Consider the following 21311-nt stretch of genomic DNA (forward strand, 5'->3'; position numbering starts at 1 on the left):
ACAAAACAAGAGACTATGCGCTGAACCAGGAACACACAGACACCATTGATTGAAAAGAGGCATAACTCACACAAATGTTGACTGTATTATGAAATGCTGTCATGAGGCAATGTTTTTAAGCCTTGCATGTGCAACTCAATCAGTAACAGAATCTAAAGTTTTCTGAAATACAAAAGCAATATAATAGGTTTTTATTTGTCCTGTCATGGATACATACTTTTAAATTTTTTTAGTTCAGTTTGCGAAAACCAGTTTTCTTCTGCTCATCCTCCATTATTTCTCTCTTCATTTACACCCACTTCCATCCTTATAGGGTATTGTAGGAGTAACCAGGCAGACTCTTTTAATCAGAAGTAAGGTTTTATTGTTGTCACTTCAGAATAATGCTAATGCATTTGTAGAATACAAGTGGTAATATCCTGTAGCGGACCACGCCCGAATGATGGCCAACACTTTACTGATGTTCATGAAGTTTATTCATTGAGTCCGTTTTCACATCAATATCACCGTGAGACTTCAAAAATCACTGTAAGAGCTAAACAAACAGAGTATAAGAAGCGTGAATTAACTACTAGTGCAAAAACTATCATACACATTAACAAACAATGAATTACACAAAACAGTCATCAAATATATACAGACTAGGGGTGTAACGATTCATTTTAACAACGTTTTGATTCCTATCACGATTCGTGGTTGTCGATACGATTCAAGGCCGATAATGGTTCATTTAGAACGATACAATTCAGTGACTTGAAATCAATTCAGTAACTTTTTAGCCAAAAATTCAACCAGTGTGACTGAAATAAATACCTGGATACTGGACAGTGCAGGTGAAGTTTCCTAGATTCCTGTTGTTTCTTGTAAGGGAATCAGGTATCAATTAATAATGGATATAAACAAACAAGTAAACAACAATTAATGGCAAATGCATTCACATTTTATTTGAATAAAGTGCAACCAACACTTTAGGTTGAATTAACAGAAAGTTAAAATGTTCTGCTCTCATTTTCAATATTCAATACATCTTCAATAAGTACAGTAAGTGAAACCAACATTTCAACAGTAGGTTTACCTGCTACTTCTGCTTTTGTTTTTCAACATAAAAATACTACTATATTAATATAAAAAAAAAATAATAATCGGGGGATGCTTAACAAAGTTTACAGCTGCAAAACGACTGTGATAAACTTGGCTCTCTGGTCAACTGCGTGCTCTGTGTTTCCTTCCCGGTAGACTAGAAAACCCTTCAAAATAAAAGTCCCTCCTTAATAATACAGATAATGTATTTCCTAAACCCATTTAAACTCACAGAAATACAAAATAAAATGTGCTCAAAACTAATTAGAATATTTAACAAACAAAGTCTGTTACATATCCACAGAAATAATAACGCTTACATGCGTAATGGACAAGCAAATGGCAATGACCACATAGAAAGAGACATGTACAAGTAACACTGACAAACAGATGAGACATACAGTATATACACACACAGATGAGACAATGGGAACCAGGTGTGATGATGAGGACGAGACAACAGACCAGGTGATAATGAATGGGTAGAAGGCCGGTGACGTTGTTGGAGTATATATCGTGTGTATAGTGGTTACTAGTAAGAACTTACTCTGTTGAAAATCAAGGGAGAAAGAGAAGCTTTATTAAAAGCACTGCAGCAGATATACATTGAAGAGCGTGTCTACCTATCACAGATCACATTTCCAGGAGAACCATGACAAATGGTCAATGTGAATATTCCACATTCCTGAGTTTGGCGGAGCGTGACCTACAGAGAGTGAATCTAAACGCAGATGTTTCTGTGGTTCTCATTATCTAGGAAAACTTCCAATCAAACATACATTCATATGATTCTACTACGTCGACAGTGTCACCCTCTGATGTGTTTCACCTGTTCTTTTGTCCCCGCCCCTCACCATGTGTTCCTGGTTCCCCATTAGTACTGGGTACTTGGAATCTTTTCTCTGTTTGGCAGTTGCCAGATCGTCTCGTCTTGTACCAACCCATAGTTGTTTCCAGCGTTCTATGTGTCTTATTACCCACCCTGCCTGTCATTCTCTTGCCTGTTTTCACGGATTACGAGCCTCCCAGCCCTCCCCTGTACCTTCGACCATCCTACCACCTGACAACAAACTTGTCTGTCCCCCAGTGTGAGATCGCCGTGTCCCTGTTGGTGCAATTAACACTTTGACTCGCCCTCCTCTGCATCCGTGTCCGTATTTGAGTCCCAGCTTGCTCGGGTCTTTTTTTTGTAGTCGTTGTACATGGAATATGCCACAACAAAAACGATTATCAGAAGGAGAACAAAACCAGTTATCTAAAAAAGATAAAGGAAAGATATTAGACTTGAAATGGAACAATTGCTCAAATATTTTCCTGTTCATAAATGTTGCTTATTGCAACCCCATTTAAAAAAATGTTTTATGGTTTCTTAAAAAAATAAATGCCCACTTTGAATTTGATGCCATCAACACGCTTCAAAAAAGCTGCGACAGGTGCTACTAATGTCTGGAAAAGTTGTGTAATGCTAATAAAAAACCTGGATGAACATCTCCCAACTAATTAGGGATCGGTTTCCCGATAATGTGGCCTAATTCCATTCCAAATGGCCATAACATGGCACCTACGATGCACTTAATAAACAGCAACGTACGTGGTGGTTTGGAAAACAGGCACAAGTCTGTCGTAACAAAGCTCATTTTAAGGCTATGTGCATCGTTAGACCGTGATAAGTGCCATGGTATAAAGAAACCAGGCCTAGAACTGTCACCCATTGAAAACATTTGGCGCATTATGAAACTAAAACTATGAAAAAAGGAGACCCCAAATGATCCCCTGCTGATGTCCAATATCCAGCAAGAATGGGAAAACATACTTTCAAAACTACAGCAATTGGTCTCTTCAGTTCCCAAACACTTTCAAAGTATTGTTAAAAGAAGAGGTGATGCAACACCGTGGTAAACATGCCTCTGTCCCAAATGTTTTGAAACAAGTTGCTGGCATCAAATTCAAAATGGGCAATTACTTCCCCCAAAACAATAACATTTCGCAGTTTTAACATTTGATATGCTGTCCTTGTACTATTTTCAATTAAATATAGCATTACGATTTTTTTGGAAAATGGGTTGTAAAATCTAACGAAAGAAAATGATATTAAACAGGTGATGGAAATAACACTGAATGCAATATTGATGTTTAAATTAATTATAAATAAATACAGTATATAGATGTTACACCAGCCTCATGAGCTTAAATCAACTGGCCTACCCCAACATCTTTTTAACCTATACATTTAGATTTTAAACACATGTCTACATTTTTAAATTGCATATTTAGTTCTATCATCCATATCTCTGTCTATGAATTTCACACTGTTAAGCCTCCCATAAACTATAATTAATCTGTTTACCAAACCATGTGGTGTGAACCAGGGTGAACAATTTGTTTTTAAATAATCTCATGAAGCGTTTTGTTTTTTCCCAAAGTCAGTAGCATCAATGTATCCATCCATAATGTAAAATATTACTCTGTATTCTCACCTGAGAAATACTCCTTTTATTGTTGAATTCCTCTTGGAGATCCATTTGATTTGTTGCATTGTCTGCTGGCTTACACCATTGTAGAGGTAAACCATTTGAAGTGCCAGTCCAGGTTGATTGTAAACAAGCCAAATACCGGCCATCCAAAAACAATATGATGAACCACATCAAGGAAGGATAAATGCATTTGCAGATCAAGGATATATTTATTGTATTGCCCTCAACAGGTACTTGTATTTTCACCATCAATGCACATGCCAACAATGCAGGAACCAAAAAATATGCCCCCACATGGAGTTTTTTCGTTTTATAATTGCAGGTACATGTAAACTCAAACTCCATGATCTTTTCCAAGAATATAAGGATAAGGGTATAAATTCCATTTGAACTATAATCATTCTTAAATAATGCTTGCAGATGTTTGAGCCATTCCTTTTTTGCTGACATTCTACATGCAACAAAAAATATAGAACGTTTATCAGGTTACACAAGAAAAATCCACCCTCTCTTGGAATCAAACGACAGGACTTATGATGCTAGAGAGATAATTCTAGCTGATGATACTCAAAAAAAAAATTCTGCTGCTTCTTTCAGACTCTTTGTTTCTATGCTGGTTCTGCTCTCACATCCTGTTTCCTGTGGTTTGTGCACACGAACACTCTGACTGATAAACACAGATAAGCAAAAGCACAGTTAGACCAATGATATGGCCTTTTTATTTACCCATGTTAGCTCACAGATATTTTAATAGCTTTGATCATATTTGAAGTTATTTTCAGGCAATTGTGATGGGTAGTGTGCAGTGTTTTTTGCCTAATGTGAAAACAGTGTGATGTACACTAGTAGATTACATCCAGCACTTCACACTTTTATTTTGTTGCTTTGGTACTTTTCACTATTTCACCACTCTGTACAAAAACACAAAAGATAATAAAAAAATACCTTTTTTCAAAACACAAGATCAAATGTCAGTGTCATCTTGAAAGGCATGTTTCACATTTACATACATGGATTTAAACACTGCCTACTTCCTGAAGGTAAGAAACTAAGCCTGCTCTATAAATGACACCATATTCTGTTATATGCTGTATTATACATCTTTAGTCAATTGTAAAGCATTACTGTTGACACAGTTTCATTTGGGAGGAAGAAAGTATATTTGTAATATATCCCCCAGGAAGTGTGCCACTCGAGCCCCACAAGTCTTATAGCTTTACCAACAGTCTTGAAATATATCTGTTCCCAGAGCAGGGGACCGGAGGGTCTTATGCATTACTTCAGACCCAAGGAGAACTTCCTTTACTTTTCCCCAATGACTGTGCTTCACTAACACCTGCCTCCATCAGACACTTTGTACCATGAAGTGAAAAAGAGACTGGTTCGTTCACTCCTCCATCAGAATTACTTTTTCTGCTTTGTCACCTCGGCCAGTTTGTCCAAAAGTTATTTATCTGGAATTCTCCTATTGGATAGGATCACATGCATAGAGCAAAGCAATTGAGTTTTCAATTTCTGCGCCTTCAATTTGACCTGAAAATCAAATTTTATAACTTTTGAGAAACTAGCTCTGGTTATTTTTAAGCAGGGTGCTTGATCACGGTGGGGAAATACTTTTACCTCATCTTCTGCACTTTCTGATTGTGTCCAGATTGTGAGAGGTGTTCTGATGTGATTGTGGTTACAGTGTCAGGAGATACAGACTGTAAGATCAGGTAGAGATTCAAGGATGTCATATAGGCTGTTTTCTGTTTCAGTTGGCTGGTGGTGGGATGGTATGAGTGAAGGAAGGAGATCACTGGAGAGACGAATAAGGAAAGTGGAGGGAGGTATATGGGCAGTGGGTTTTTATGGAAAAAGAAAGGCAAAAAATAAAATTAACTGGTGATTAGAAATGTCGTATCAAATGTTTCTACGATGGAGCAAACGAAAAGTTGAGGTCAAAATCAGGACAGGATGAGGATGAAAGACGTGAAAAACTCAGGTATTAACAAAGTGTAACCCACTCGAAAACAGCCTACTAACAGGATTAGGTTATTTCTAGTTCATATCTAATTCCTTGATTACTTGTAGTTATGTTTTCTCTGCAAATCATACTTAGCCCAGTAGGGGGCAGTGGTGGCGCTTGCATAGAGGGGAAACTGCTACACTGATTCTTAGAGAGAAGGAGAAAAATCGAGAACAGCAGAACGATAGCGAGCTGAAGCTATATTTATATCTTCCACACTGAATAAATAGTAAAAAATAGTGGAGTGGAGAAATAGTGTAGTGGAGCTCTATGAGAAAAGGCCCTGCCGCCAGCTGTTTGTTTAGAAATTCTAGGTACAATTAAAAGGCCTGCATCTTGCGATCGTAGGTTACATGTAGGTATGTATGGCTGGATCATTTCAGCAAGGTAAGTAGGAGCAAGTCCAATGTACTGATTTACAGTTGAGTAAAACCTTAAAATCAGCCCTAACCCTAACAGGCAGCCAGTATAAGGACACTAGGACAGGAGTAATGTGTTCAATTCTTTTTGTTCTAGTTAGGATTCTAGCAGCCGTGTGCAGCACTAATTGAAGTTTATTTATTAATTTGTCTGGATAACCAGAGAGAAGAGCATTGCAGTAATCTAGTCTAGAAGTAACGAAAGCATGGATTAGTTTATCTGCATCCGTTTTTGATAAAAAGTTTCAGATTTTTGCAATGTTTCAAAGACGAAAATAAGCAACTCTTGAGACATATTTTATATGTTCTTCAAAGGAGAGGTCAGGGTCAAGGGTAACGCCAAGGTTTTTTACAGTTTTTTGGGATAGGACCATGTAGCCGTCGAGGTTCACAGTGAGATCTGCTAACAACGCTCTTTGTTTCTTGGGTCCTAAAACGAGCATTTCTGTTTTCCATGAGTTTAAGAGCAAGAAATGATCTGTCATCCACTTCCTAATATCTGAAACGCATGCTTCCAAAGTAGCTCATTTAGGGGCTTCTCCATGCTTCATTTAAATATATAACTGTGTGTCATCAGCGTAACAGTGAAAGTTAATATTGTGATTTCTGATTACATTGCCCAGAGGGAGCATATATAGTGAGAACAATAATGGGCTCAGAACCGAGCCTTGAGGAACACCAAAGCATACCTTTGACTTGTCAGAGGATATGCCATCCACACTAACAAACTGATATCTTTCAGATAAATAAGATTTAAACCAGGCTAGAACATGTCCACGTAGCCCAATATGGGTTTCCACTCTCTAAGAGAAGGGAGTGATCAATAGTGTCAAAAGCAGCACTAAGATCAAGAAGCAACAGGACAGATGCGGAACCTTTGTCTGAGGCCATTAGAAGGTAATTTGTTACCTTCACGAGTGCAGTCTCAGTACTATGATGGGATCTGAAACCGGACTGGAGCATTTCATAAATGTTATTTGTCTTTAGGAAGGCATTCAGTTTTTGGGAAACACATTTTTCTAAGATTTTTGAGAGGAATGGGAGGTTCGATATTGGCCTATAATTGTTTAATATGTCGGGATCTAGATTAGATTTTTTTAGAAGAGGCTTAATTTCAGCTATTTTTAGTGAGTTTGGTACGCATCCGGAGGAAAGGGAGCAAGTTATTATGTTCAGCATTGGCTGACCTAGCACAGGAAATACCTCCTTAAGTAATTTTGTTGGAATCTGGTCTAGCTGAGAGTTTGTGGGTTTAGAACAAATTTAGTAAATGTGTCGAGCGATATGGTATCAAAAAATTCAAGTGTCCCCATTGACACCTGGTCAGGGAGGTTCAGGACATTTTTAGGACAACTGAGATATTGGAGACCATAACTATTTAAGGAGGAGTCAGTTATTTGTTTTCTAATGGTGATGATCTTTTCATCAAAGTAGTTCATGTATTCATTCCAACTAAAATGAAGACCCACTTCACTTGCTAAGCTTTGCTTTTTTGTTAACTTTGCAACTGTATCAAAGATATATTTTGGATTGTTTTTGTTCACCTCAATCAGGTTGGAGAAATAAGCTGATCGAGCAGACGTGAGTGATTTTCGGTATTGTAGTGTACTGTCTATCCAGGCTAGTCTAAATACTTCCAACTTGGTGGAGCGCCACTTTCGCTCCAATTTTCTGGAGGCTTGCTTAAGTGCTCTAGTATTGTCTGTGTATCAGGGAGCCCGTTCCTTGTTGCGTATTTCTTTGTTTTTAGTGGTGCAACTGTGTCTAAAGTATTTCGCAGTTTTGCGTTTACCTCCTTGATTAGATCGTTTGCGGATTTATTTACTCTGTCGTTGATGAGCGAACTTGTTAGAATATCAAGGAATCTATATGCAGTCTGAGAATTTATAGTACGGCTTTTGAAACTCATTGTTTGCGGAGCAAGTGGATTTCTTGTTTTAACGGTAGATGTAATAAGACAGTGATCCGATATTCCAGGATTTTGGGAGGAAATTATTAGATCTACAATATCTATTTCTCGTGACAGGACTAAATCTAAGGTGTGATTGTGGCAATGTGTTGGACCTGAGACATGTTGGATAAAACCCATTGAGTCAATTATGGCTTCAAAGGCTTTTTGAAGAGGATCATTGGACTTTTCCATATGAATATTGAAATCGCCAAAAATGTGAATACTATCTGCCATGACTACAAGGTTAGACAAGAATTCTGGAATCTCATTGAGGAACATTGTGTATGGCCCTGGGGGCCTATAAATAGTAGCTATGTAAAACGATTTATCGGCCTGGTTAACTTTCATGAGTAAAACTTCAAAAGAATGAAACTCAGTGATATGTTTGAGAGTAAATTTATATTTACTGTCATAAATATTAGCCACACCCCCTCCTTTTCAGGATGCATGAGGGATATGATCACTAGTATAACCAGGAGGAGAGGCCTCATTTAAGGCAGTGAATTCATTAGGCTTTAGCCACGTTTCACATAAACCAATAGCATCTAGTTTATGATTGATTTACTGCAACTGCCTTTGGAGCAAGGGATCTAACATTTAGTAGTCCCATTTTGAGATGCGAGGTGATACAGTCATTTTTTTTTTTTTGTGACCGAGGTGGAGGAAGGCTTTATCTTAATAAGGTTGTTTTTGTTAGCACTACCTTGTTTAACTTTTCTCAGCCTGGAACGCATCACCGTGGCAATAGATAAAGCTGTACCAACTACTCTGGCTATGCTATTGACAGACTCCACTGGCTAACAGCCTGCAGCCTGACCTGCACCCTATCTCATGTTAAAGCTATAGGAGTGAGACTCCTGTCAATGTTCCTAGATAAAAAAAATATTCTTACAGTTTTTTGGATTAGACCATGCAGCCATCGAGGTTCACAGTGAGATCTGCCAACAAAGGCAGTGAGATTGGCCCAGAACCAAGCCTTGAGGAACACCAAAACATACCTTTGATTTGTCAGAGGATATGCCATCCACACATACAAACTGATATCTTTCAGATAAATAGGTTTGAAACCAGGCTATAACATGTCCACGTAGTTCAATATGGGTTTCCAGTCTATCTAAGAGAAGGGAGCACTAAGATCAAGAAGCAACAGGACGAATGCGGAACCTTTGTCTGAGGCCATTAGAAGGTCATTTGTTACCTTCACAAGTGCAGTGTCAGTACAATGATGGGGTCTGAAACCGGACTGGGGCATTTCATAAATGTTATTTGTCTTCAGGAAGGCATTCAGTTGTTGGGAAACACATTTTTCTAAGATTTTTGAGAGGAACAGGAGTTTCGATATTGGCTTATAATTGTTCAATATTCTGGTTCCAGATTAGATTAGTGAGCTATTTTTAGTGAGTTTGGTACACATCCAGAGGAAAGGGAGCAATTTATTATGTTCAACAATTGCTGACCTAGAACAGGAAATAGTTCCTTAAGTAATTTTGTTGGAATCGGGTCTAGCTGACAATTTGTGGATTTAGAACTCATTACAAATTTAGTGAATGTGTCGAGCGATACAGGATAAAAAAATTCAAATGTCCCCATTGACACCTGGTCCGGGAGGTTCAGGACATTCTCAGGACAACTGTGATTTTGGGGAATATAATTATTTGATGAGTCAGTTATTTGTTTTCTAATGGTGATGATCTTTTCGGCAAAGAAGTTAATGTATTCATTACAGCTAAAGTGAAGACCCACTTCACTTGAGCTTTTTTATTTTCTGTTAACTTTGCAACTTGTATCAAAGAGAAATGTTTGATTGTTTTTGTTCATGTCACGGTATGCGGGAGTAAGGAACCAGACGCTGGCAGGAGGGGGTCGATGTCCACTTTTTATTAAATAAACACCGAGCACAACTAAAACAACAAAAGAAAAGGGCTGACTTAAGCAGCAAACCGAATGCACTCATCGGTTATATTTGAACATATAGCTAACAACAACAATGATCCACGAATGTGGGGAGCAGAGGGGCAACATTTAAACACATACTAACAAGATGATAGAGACCTGGTGTGAACGATGAAAGACGTGACACAAAACAGGTCCGGGATGCGTTCATATGTAATGGGAACTGAAGGTGTACGGCACGGTGGCGCTGCTGCTCACCACACCGTGACAGTTCACCTCAATCAGGTTGGAGAAATAAGCTGATTGAGCAGATGTGAGTGCGTTTCAGTGTTTTAGTGTACTGTCTATCCAGGCTAGTCTGAATACTTCCAACTTGGTGGAGCGCCACTTTCGCTTTGCCACTTTTGAGTTTTGCTTGAGTGTTCTATTATTATCTGTGTACCAGGGAGCACGTTCCTTGTTCTGTATTCATTTCGTTTTTGTGGTGCAACCATATCTAAAGTATTTCGCAGTTTTGCGTTTAGCTCCTTGATTAGATCGTTTGCGGACTCGTTGATGAGCGAACTTGTTAGAATATCAAGGAATCTATATGCAGTCTGAGACTTTATAGAACGGCTTTTGAAACTCATTGAGGAACATTGTATATGGCCCGGGAGGCCTATAAATAATAGCTATGTAAAACGATTTATCAGCCTGGTTATAAATGCTGGTTGCCTATGTGGCAGTCCACGTCTCTAACCACTACTCTATATAGCACTCACTTACTCAATGAGAGACATTTGCTCTTCTGGGCCGGCTCCGCTTGCGCGGTCCTACAAAAATACCAAGTGTCCTTCTGAAAACACAGTTTCATTAATAGGATAGTAAGTGATCTTAGCCAGAAAAGACCGGCCTAATGAAGGTTGCTTTGGAGACAGTTCTGAGGTACATACAGGTTTGGAGGCTATATTTGCATCCCAAATGGTACCCTATTCCCTAAACACATATCAAATAGGATGCTATTTAGGATGCTATCTATTATCTAGTGGTTGATATGTGCATTGAAAGGCTCTTTCTCAGTCATAATTAAACCCTGATATTCCTGCTTGGCTCCGAAGAGTGCATAGCTTAATTGGACAGTTGTGTGTGTGTGTGTGTGTGTGTGTGTTGGTGTGCTTGGTTACAAGCATGCTTGTGTGTATGCTTGTGTATGTGCGTTTGTGTGTGTATATGTGGAATAGTGAATATAATGCAACTCACTTCATCTGTCTTAGTCTCACTGCAGAGCAGGAACTCCAAAGTGAGAAAGATGGCTTGCCCCTCTGGGACCACTGGAACAGCTCTAAAATCACAAATCTGTCAGTCCAGTTGGCAGGATGTTCATTTGCATTAAACTCCACAACAACATAGACACAGTCAGACAGAGAGAGACTGCGATCAGATCATCAAAAGTTGATTTACTTTGGCTGATATAATATTTATTTATTATGTTTCACAGGGACCATACAGAAAACAACGGAGAGGAACATTCTAAAGGGTGAATGCGGGGATTGAATTACGGTCCCTGTAGTTACAACATCACAGAGTCCAACCCAGGAAGTGTTGCCACTCAACCTTAGGTTCTGCACTATAAAACAAACTGACACAGGGCAGGATGCTTTCAAACCCTGTTTAAAATTCAACTGACATTCCACAGAACACAGAAACAAGTTCTAAACCAAACGTGTTTCAGGGACCTGTGACACAAAGGAATGAATCATTCATAGACAAGAGTGTCACATATTCCTAGGAATGTTAATGTTAACTGAGTGTGAATGAAGCCAGCCGCCAAGTTATGATGTACTGTTCTTACTTTTCAAGGTTAGGGCTTCTGAAATTAAGCTTTTAGGTGACATGAAAAAACTGTCTAACTTTCTCAGTTGTCAGAAGCCAAGAAAAGTTTTATGTTGACCGAAACTCAGTTCTTACATAGCGTCCAGTGAAACTAGGAAAGGCTTGGAAAAGAACAGGATGTTATACAATAAATTATTTTATATATAACATGAAATTTTTCTCTATACATTGATATCAATGCGAACAGATCAGTGTCATTCTTGATGTCCTTCTCAACACGTGACACTGAGTGAATACTGACAAATGTCAACCACGTCACGATAAGTATTCACCACATTTGTGTGAATACTTATCCATTTTGAGAGAACGAGAGATAGACAGAAACGTAGAGTGAGATAATAATGAATGAAGAGCTAGTTCTATACCCACCAATCATCAAACCCCCCCCCCCAAAATAAAATGTTGAACTTAAAAGAAAAGTGACTCACAAACAGTTCATTACAAAGCCCTCAATATAATACATGTGATAAGTTGACACTCCTCTTTTTCATTAAATGCAATGCATTGATCCAAATGCCAACATTGTGGAAGAACCATTTTCATTGGATGCCTACTTTGGACTACTTTTACTGTAAGTTTCACCCATATGACACTCATCTTTTAAAAACTGAATTCAGTGTCTTGACATATGGTTTAATTGGTTGACACTCATCTTATTGAAAGCCTTTCCATCAGTCAGTAATGTGTGTGTGTTCTCTCGCTGAATGGCATGTATTGACATAAACATCAGCCCTGTGACATATTTTCTCCATCTTGATGAACTACGTTGGCAAGTTCATCACCTCTCTGACACTAATCTTTTTCCATGGAACTGAATTTACTAACATGAGAGTGAAGTGGTTGACACTCATGTTTATCCATTTAGAAAATAATTGGTAAAATGTCAACTCTGTGACATTAATCATTTCCAAATCACAGCCCTATAACATTTCCATTATATGCTATGTGTTCAGCTAAACCGTTTGTCTCCACTTCTATACGATGGTCAGAAGAGCAGGTCCATGTTTCTTTAGAGCTTCAGAGGGCAAACTGCATTCTAGTAGCTTCTGTTTTGTTCAACTATCAGTTTGAGACCATTGTGGGCCAGACCCACAGTGTTTCTGTTGCTAGAGAAGCATGTAGGCATTATAGACCTACATCAAAATTCATTTTAAAGATACTGACACGTTTGAAATGCTATGAGGTAAAACCAGTCATGATAACATCCTACCTATCCTTTGGGTCTGTCTCTTGTTCCAGTATCGGTACCTGACTGTGATTAAATATGAATGATGTATATGTAGGCCATAGGTAGACAATAGGGCATGCAATGTTCTGTGACATGGAAATACAAATTGCATTCATCAAGGAGAAAATGAAATTGAAAAATACCTTATAGCAATTGTAAATATATTCTTCCGAAGACTGATCCACAGAGATTCTATGGGGACCAGACACCCCAGAGGGCAGGAGGCATTAGTGGTGACACAGCCAGATATCACTGTTCACATGGGAGGTTATTGATAAGTGCCAGGGAGCCATGCATCAGATCCAAGATGGAGGTTTGTAATCTGTATTGAGTTTTACTGGAGGCCATACATCCAATCCAAGATGGAGGGTCTGTTAATAAGTGCTCGGGATCCATGAATCAGATGCAAGGAGGAGGATGAGGTTTGGCAATAATGGGTGTTAGGGAGCCATGCAGCAGATCCAAGATGGAGGATGCTTCTGCAGTGATGAATCTTATGGAGCATTTCGTCAGATCCAAGATGGAGGGTGTTTCTGCGATAATGACTGTTGTGGACCCATTTGTCAGATCCAAGATGGAGGGTGTTTCAGCAATAATGATTGTTGCGGACCCATTTGTCAGATCCAAGATGGAGGGTGTTTCTGGAATAATGAGTGTTGTGGACCCATACATCAGATCTAAGATTAAGTGTGTTTCTGCAATAATGACTGTTGTGTTTCCATGCTGCAGATCCAAGATGGAGGTTGTGGGCCTTTAAATGGTCCTCAGCAACACTCCACTGAGCCCAGAACAAATGACAACACTTTGCTCAAACCTAGTGGTGAGAGGTGAGAGTACCATGTCTGATATTTATCTATATCTCCATACATATATCTTCCTTTCCCTCTCTCTCGCTTTGTCTTTCTCTCTCCTCTGTCACTCTTGTTCTCTCTCTATTTCAGTCTTTCCCTCTCACAGAACATGCAGACAATGGTTAATGGAGGAATGGAGAATCCATAATAGAAAAGATCTATAATGGGTTTACATAAGCATAGATGGCGAGTTTATGTGCCTGCCTGGAGCCTAAAGATATTCAGTGCAGCTAGATACAATCAGCATAAAGCACTTTAAGAAAGAACACTGTGTCCAGTGTATTTAAAGTGTACCTACATTAGGACTGATAACGCATTCATGACCACTACATGAGCATCCATAAAGCATGTCACCAGAGGTGATGGGAACCGGTCAGAACCTGTAGGTCTGGGGAAAAGCCGGTGTTAATTGTAAATGTCGTGGAGATTTATCACCACACCTCTTTGTAAACATCTCAGCAGCCTGTGTTAAACACAGCAGAGTGAGTATTTATATCCACAGCTGAAATGGCAGTAGTTTAGAGAGTGGCGCGGGTGTGTGAACATGCACATGAGCATATAGGCACAAACGGCATGTCTTTCTCGCTCCCTCTCACACACACCCAAACACGCAGGCGTAACTGAAGATTGATGGAGCGCCATCATCATAGTTTTTATGCGCTTTGTCCCGAAGCCTCGAGGAGAATGAATCATTTGCATTGTGCAAACGTTTCCCACTGCAGACCTGACAGTTCACAAGGCAAGGCAGGAGAGAGAATAATAGCACTCTAGGAACACATAACAGACCACGGTGATAGTTGTGGCTAAGACAGAACCGAACCAGTGTTTTCACACCATTTCCTTGTTAGTAGTTGGTATTCACACGTTTGCAGGGGTGTTTTCCTTGTTAGTAATTGTTATTCAGGCGTATGCAGGTCCTGCATTGTAGGAATGGTTTTGTTCTTGATAGTTGGTATTCAGATATATGCTGTATTAGTTTTGTTCTTAATAGTTGGTATTCAGATGTATGCAGGAATAGTTTTGATTTTAATAGTTGGAATTCAGATGTATGCGGGAATGGTTTTGTTCTTGATAGTTGGTATTCAGATGTATGCAGGAATGGTTTTGTTCCTAATAGTTGGTATTCAGATGTATGTAAGAATGGTTTTGTTCCTAATAGTTGGTATTCAGATGTATGTAAGAATGGTTTTGTTCTTAATAGTTGGTATTCAGATGTATGCAGAAAATGGTTTTGTTCTGAATACAGGTGCTGGTCATAAAATTAGAATATCATCAAAAAGTTGATTTATTTCAGTAATTCCATTCAAAAAGTTAAACTTATGTATAATGTATGCATTCATTCCACACAGACTGATATATTTCAAGTGTTTATTTCTTTTTTGATGATTATAACTGACAACTAATGAAAACCCCAAATTCAGTATTTCAGAAAATTTGAATATTGTGAAAAGGTTAAATATTGAAGACACCCGGTGCCACACTCTAATCAGCTAATTAACCCAAAACACCTGCAAAGGCCTTTAAATGGTCTCTCAGTCTAGTTCTTTAGGCTACACAATCATGGGGAAGACTGCTGACTTGACAGCTGTCCAAAAGACGACCATTGACACCTTGCACAAGGAGGGCAAGACACAAATGGTCATAGCTAAAGAGGCTGGCTGTTCACTGAGCTCTGTGTCCAAGCACATTAATAGAGAGGCGAAGGGAAGGAAAAGATGTGGTAGAAAAAAGTGTACAGGCAATAGGGATAACCGCAATAGGGATAACCCATTCATAAATGTGGGGGAGATTCACATAGAGTGGACTGCAGCTGGAGTCAGTGCTTCAAGAACCACCACGCACAGACATATGCAAGACATGGGTTTTAGCTGTCGCATTCCTTGGTCAAGCCACTCTTGAACAAGACACAGCGTCAGAAGCGTCTCGCCTGGGCTAAAGACAAAAAGGACTGGACCGCTGATGTGTTATGTTCTCTGATGAAAGTACATTTTACATTTCCTTTGAAAATCAAGGTCCCAGAGTCTGGAGGAAGTGAGGAGAGGCACAGAATCCACGTTGCTTGAAGTCCAGTGTAAAGTTTCCAAAGTCAGTGATGGTTTGGGGTGCCATGTCATCTGCTGGTGTTGGTCCACTGTGTTTTCTGAGGTCCAAGGTCAACGCAGCCGTCTACCAGGAAGGAGCAACATTACCATGTCAATAGATACATTACAAGCATTTTCAAATGTCAAACAGAATAACAGATTAATTTTGTCAAACAACATTGAATTGTTAACTTAGTGCACCTTTTGACATCTGTCCTACTTATATAATGTCAGATTTTGACTCTGAAATGTGAAATGGCTGTGATACACAAATAATACTAAGACTTGTTGTCTTAGGAGATGGAAGCAGAAAGCAACTATTTAAAAAAAGCTATATTTAAATACTGTGCTGTTTCTGTATACCTCTGGGGCTAACAAGATCATTACTCAAACATTCAGACTTTTACACAGTGGACAAGAGGCTTCAGGGCTAGTTGCTGTTAGATTTGCTCTAGATGCCACTAGTTAAACTCCCCTGGCCGTAGACAGTGAGAAATGAGTGTTGCTCGAACTTCCTGTTCTCAAATCAAGACAGAATGACTGATATAGCTCACCGGTAGTCGGTTTCACAGTGCAGTGTTGTCAAAATAGTTCTCTCTGAATATTCTAGTACATCGATATTCAGAAATATTCCCACTCATTCTTATAGCCCTTTAGATGGTTTCTTTGATAAACAATTTACTGCTTTCAGTAGCACCTAGACATGCTGCCCTGGGGGCAACAAGAAAATAATGAGGTGAGCAACTTTCTGTTAGCTGTGTCTCAATCAGCTCTCCAGAAACCTCACACAGTGTCAGGCTGCTAAGACTCAGTGGGGAAAGTTTTACTGGGAAGGTCCAACTCGATATGCGACCTAAGGGTTGGGAAGAAATAGCTACACACACACAAACACACAGGTAGTGTGCTACAACATGTTTTACAACTGTGGCCTTTTATGAAGGTGCACAAACACACACACACACACACACACACACATAAATCTGCACAAACATTTATCACTTATACTCCCTAGATCAAACAGCCGTGTTGACCTATCATTCTGGGTCCGGATTTGGCCCGCATTCCGCCAGTTGACTGTAGATCAAACAGCCCTGATTAAACAAGCCACTTACACAGCCTTTGGACTGGCTCTGTCTTCTGTTGACTTTGGTGACTGCATGCTAATTCCACTGTCCAATCACAAGGTGGATGAGCTCATCAGTTCTAGAACTCTTGGTGCATAGCGCCTGGTAAAAGTGCAGGAGGGTCGTCAGTAGCTTCCAAAACCAACTTCCAGAGCCTCAGGGCCATGATTTTTTAGCATGGTCTAGCCTAACTCAAAGTCAGTAATGTAACTCTGTAGGACCCTATAAGATGTTGTAGGCTGGGCAATATAATGTGATGTGTTAACTGAACTGCTTATTAAGTTTACAACCAAACTGCTGAATGTGTAGTTCTGCAAAGTTTTTTGCAGGCCTCTCTAGTCATGATAAACGTATTAGCCACAAGGTCAGTTTGCCAGGATGGATTTTCTGTCATTTAGAATTTTTGGAAACATTTGTGTGTTTACAATACAATCATAAGTGACAAATGTCAAATTATATGATATTGTAAAATATGGGGAAACTACAGGCAAATTCATTCTTAACATGCAGTTTTAGCATGTTTGCTGATGCTAATTGAAAATATTTACTTGTAAGCCTTTTCTCATAATTGATCAAGTGATTCATATGGAAAGACTTTGAAGTATTTAGTACGAAAAATGGGTGAGTAGGTTTTTGTTGTGTACTGGCTATTTGTGGTTTGGTCATACATGTGGGAAACTGCTTCATCACTGCAACAGTGAGGAAGCATCTGCCAGCTCTGTACGCTCTGCTACCCCGTCATTCTAACTGTCACATGTTGCTTTAACCGCAGGTACAGAAAAATAGAGAAATGCTTCATCAAGGGCCTTTTTTTCACAAATGCGGTGTGAAAAACGTTCTAGAAATAAATGCGAAACAAAAGAAAATCAAAATATGAACATAAGGAATGCGTATTGATAATTAATAAATACACAACGATTTCTTTATCAATATCCTGGCTATATAAAGTAAAACATGAAAACATTCTGAATTAGCCTAATTTGTGCAGGAGTAGAGAAAACACGTTGTTTTGTTTTCACCAAATATACATTTGCCCAGTGTAGCATATCATCTATAACACTTTGGATTCCAGATTAGACTATTCCCACAACCCTCAAGTCAGCCAAGAAAAACATTCCATTTGTAGTCTAGCTGTCTCAAACACATCTTCTGTATGTTATTTATTGACACTGCACTGCGCTGTCTGCACACCCTTGAAAGAACTACGTCAGGCAACATTTGAAATGATCAGTGTTGCAGAGGAGGCGTGCAGGCCTCACGAGGGGAAGCACTACGGGACATTATCACCTCCTTCTGCTCTCATTTAGAAGATGACTTGCAGTAGTAAGTACATACATTTCACAACTGGTCCTCACATGATAATGAATCCTACAACCCTGGTGTTAAAAGAGCTCAATCGAATCCCGAGCCGGCAAGGAGAAAGTGCTTATGTCCTTGAGCCAGGTGAATGTTATTGCGCGCGTAAGTTGGTGTGGATAAGAGGACATGCTCAAGGACTCAGATGGATACCTACGGAGACAAGTAAGTTTAGATTGGCCCCTAACGTTGCCTGTATTCCCAGCTTGAATTGGAGCCAAATCGATCACTTTTCTGGCTGTGCGGTTGACATGCAGACTGTTCCTACAGCACACTGCTACAGCACATGACAAATATAGACCATGACCAGACTGATGTCCTTCTGAGAGCGCAGACCTGCCAACTGGCTAGGTAAAGAACCCCCCCCCCCCCCACCATGTAAAGAAGTAAGGTTCTGTGTTCTGTCAAACAGAGCACAGTCAAGGTTCCAAATAACACAGCACAGAATCTCCCAAAGCAAAACATAACAGTCATAAATAATATACAATCTATGTGATCAATCTGAAGCCAAATCCATGTCCAAACCCTCCCCCTGACAAAAAATGTGTATTGTCACATTGGTGTTTGTTGTTCTCAGTCCCCAGAACCAAGTCTTGATACCCTTCAGATATATATAAGCCTAACTGTAAGCCTGGTCATAAACCTAGGCATAAAACCTAATCCTAATTAAGCCTTATCCTAAATCACATCTTACCTTAACACGTCCCTGGGCTTTGAGAAACTGCTAACATCTCAGTAATTAGCAGATGCTGTTGTCCTGACCAGAGAGACAGACCAGACAGACCCGACACACATAACAGACAGACCAGGCAGTCTGGGCAGACTAGACAGACCAGACAGACCCGACACACATAACAGACAGACCAGAGAGACCCGACACACATAACAGACAGACCAGACAGTCTGGGCAGACTAGACAGACCAGGAAGACCAGATAGACCAGGCAGACAGACCAGGCAGACAAGACAAACAGACAGACAAGACAGAAAGACAGACAAATCAGACAGACAAACCCGAGATACAGACAGACATACCGACAGACCAGACAGTCTGGGCAGACTAGACAGACAAGGCAGACCAGTTAGACCAGACAGACCAGATAGACCAGACAGTCTGGGCAGACTAGACAGACCAGGCAGACAGGACAAACAGACAGACAAGACAGAAAGACAAACAAATCAGACAGACAAACCAGAGATACAGACAGACATACGGACAGACCAGACAGAGGAACAGACTTACAGACTTACAGACCGGTGTCTCAGCAGCTTCTATAGAAACTGTATAGAAAGCTAAAATGGTCGCTGAGCATCGGAAGAGATCCTCCAGATACACACAGAATACTGATGCTGCCCAGCTGACTGAGACTAATTTCTACTGGCTCTATACTCTAGAATGTCCACCATTCTGCTGCCTCTATACTCTTGAATGTCCACCATTCTGCTGCCTCTATGCTCCTGAATGTCCACCATTCTGCTGCCTCCTTACTCCTGAATGTCCATAAATCTGCTGAGTCTATGCTCCAAAATGTCCACTATTCTGCTGCTTCTATACTCCTGAATGTCCATCATTCTGCTGCCTCTATGCTCCTGAATGTCCACCATTCTGCTGCCTCTATGCTCCTGAATGTCCACCATTCTGCTGACTCTATACTCCTGAATGTCCACCATTCTGCTGCCTCTATGCTCCTGAATGTCCATCATTCTGCTGCCTCTATGCTCCTGAATGTCCACCATTCTGCTGCCTCTATGCTCCTGAATGTCCACCATTCTGCTGACTCTATACTCCTGAATGTCCACCATTCTGCTGCCTCTATACTCCTGAATGTCCACCATTCTGCTGCCTCTTTGCTCCTGAATGTCCACCATTCTGCTGACTCTATGCTCCTGAATGTCCACCATTCTGCTGGCTCTATACTCCTGAATGTCCACCATTCTGCTGTCTCTATACTCCTGAATGTCTACCATTCTGCTGCCTCTATACTCCTGAATGTCCACCATTCTGCTGCCTCTATACTCCTGAATGTCCACGATTCTGCTGCCTCTATACTCCTGGATGTCCACCATTCTGCTGCCTCTATACTCCTGGATGTCCACCATTCTGCTGCCTCTATGATGTGTGGAGAGAAACCCTCTAGGACATTTCTTTCTCTTCCATGTCTCCTGGCTTCTCATCCACCACCTCCCCTTTCAGCCCTCATCCCCCACCTCCCTTTCTTGCCCCTGTCTGAAATCCACAAGGGCAATGTTGAATTCTTCCTGGCTACACCTTAGGTCTATTGAGAGAGAGAGAGTGAGAGAGGGAGAAAGGAGAGTGCAATTCTTTGTGTTTATCTAAATCTGTAAGGACGGTGATTATTATTACTACATCACTGTGGGCATTATCGTTCTAGACCTTATCCCTAACTATCTCTGGCAGATCAGTGCTATAGCTGGCTCTCCCCTTGGCAATGGGACATGCTCCAGGCTACTGACTGTACCACAGCACAAGCTAAGAAAACACACTTAAAACATATACTAAGAACACACACTTAGAACACACACATAGAACACACCCCTAGAACACACACCTAGAGCACACACCTAGAACACATACTTAGAACACACTTTGAGCACACACATGGAGCACACACTTAGAACACACACCTAGAACACACAGAGCACACACATAGAGCACACACATAGAGCACACACCTAGAACACATACTTAGAACACACTTTGAGCACACACATAGAGCACACACCTAGAACACACACCTAGAATACACACTGATGACACACACACGCCAGCAACATAATCAATAATCCTTTATTGCTTTACCAGTCCTTCAGCCAGAGCTCCTGTTCAGCCAGTAATGCACTCCTTTATCTGATCGATACAGCGATAACTGATTCGGGATGAGAGGAGGCAATAGAGCTGTAATACCTTACTGCTGCTTTCACTGAACTGTGTCTTGGTTTAGTAGCAGACTGGA

General features: G+C 40.2%; 2 long non-coding RNA genes across 2 annotated transcripts; both read right to left on the bottom strand.

Moving 5' to 3' along the window:
* Window positions 1–341: 341 nt before the first annotated feature.
* On the bottom strand, window positions 342–854 carry LOC109616941. Its single transcript, XR_002198232.1, has 2 exons — window positions 814–854; window positions 342–535 (listed from the first exon to the last, which is right to left on the bottom strand). It is a non-coding gene; the product is annotated as an uncharacterized LOC109616941 (long non-coding RNA).
* Window positions 855–2270: 1416 nt separating this feature from the next.
* Window positions 2271–4115, bottom strand: LOC109616935. The gene is made up of 2 exons (XR_002198226.2): window positions 3558–4115; window positions 2271–2335 (listed from the first exon to the last, which is right to left on the bottom strand). It is a non-coding gene; the product is annotated as an uncharacterized LOC109616935 (long non-coding RNA).
* Window positions 4116–21311: the final 17196 nt, after the last annotated feature.

Source organism: Esox lucius, chromosome 19 (assembly GCF_011004845.1).
Source record: "Esox lucius isolate fEsoLuc1 chromosome 19, fEsoLuc1.pri, whole genome shotgun sequence".
Classification (NCBI taxonomy): domain Eukaryota; kingdom Metazoa; phylum Chordata; class Actinopteri; order Esociformes; family Esocidae; genus Esox; species Esox lucius.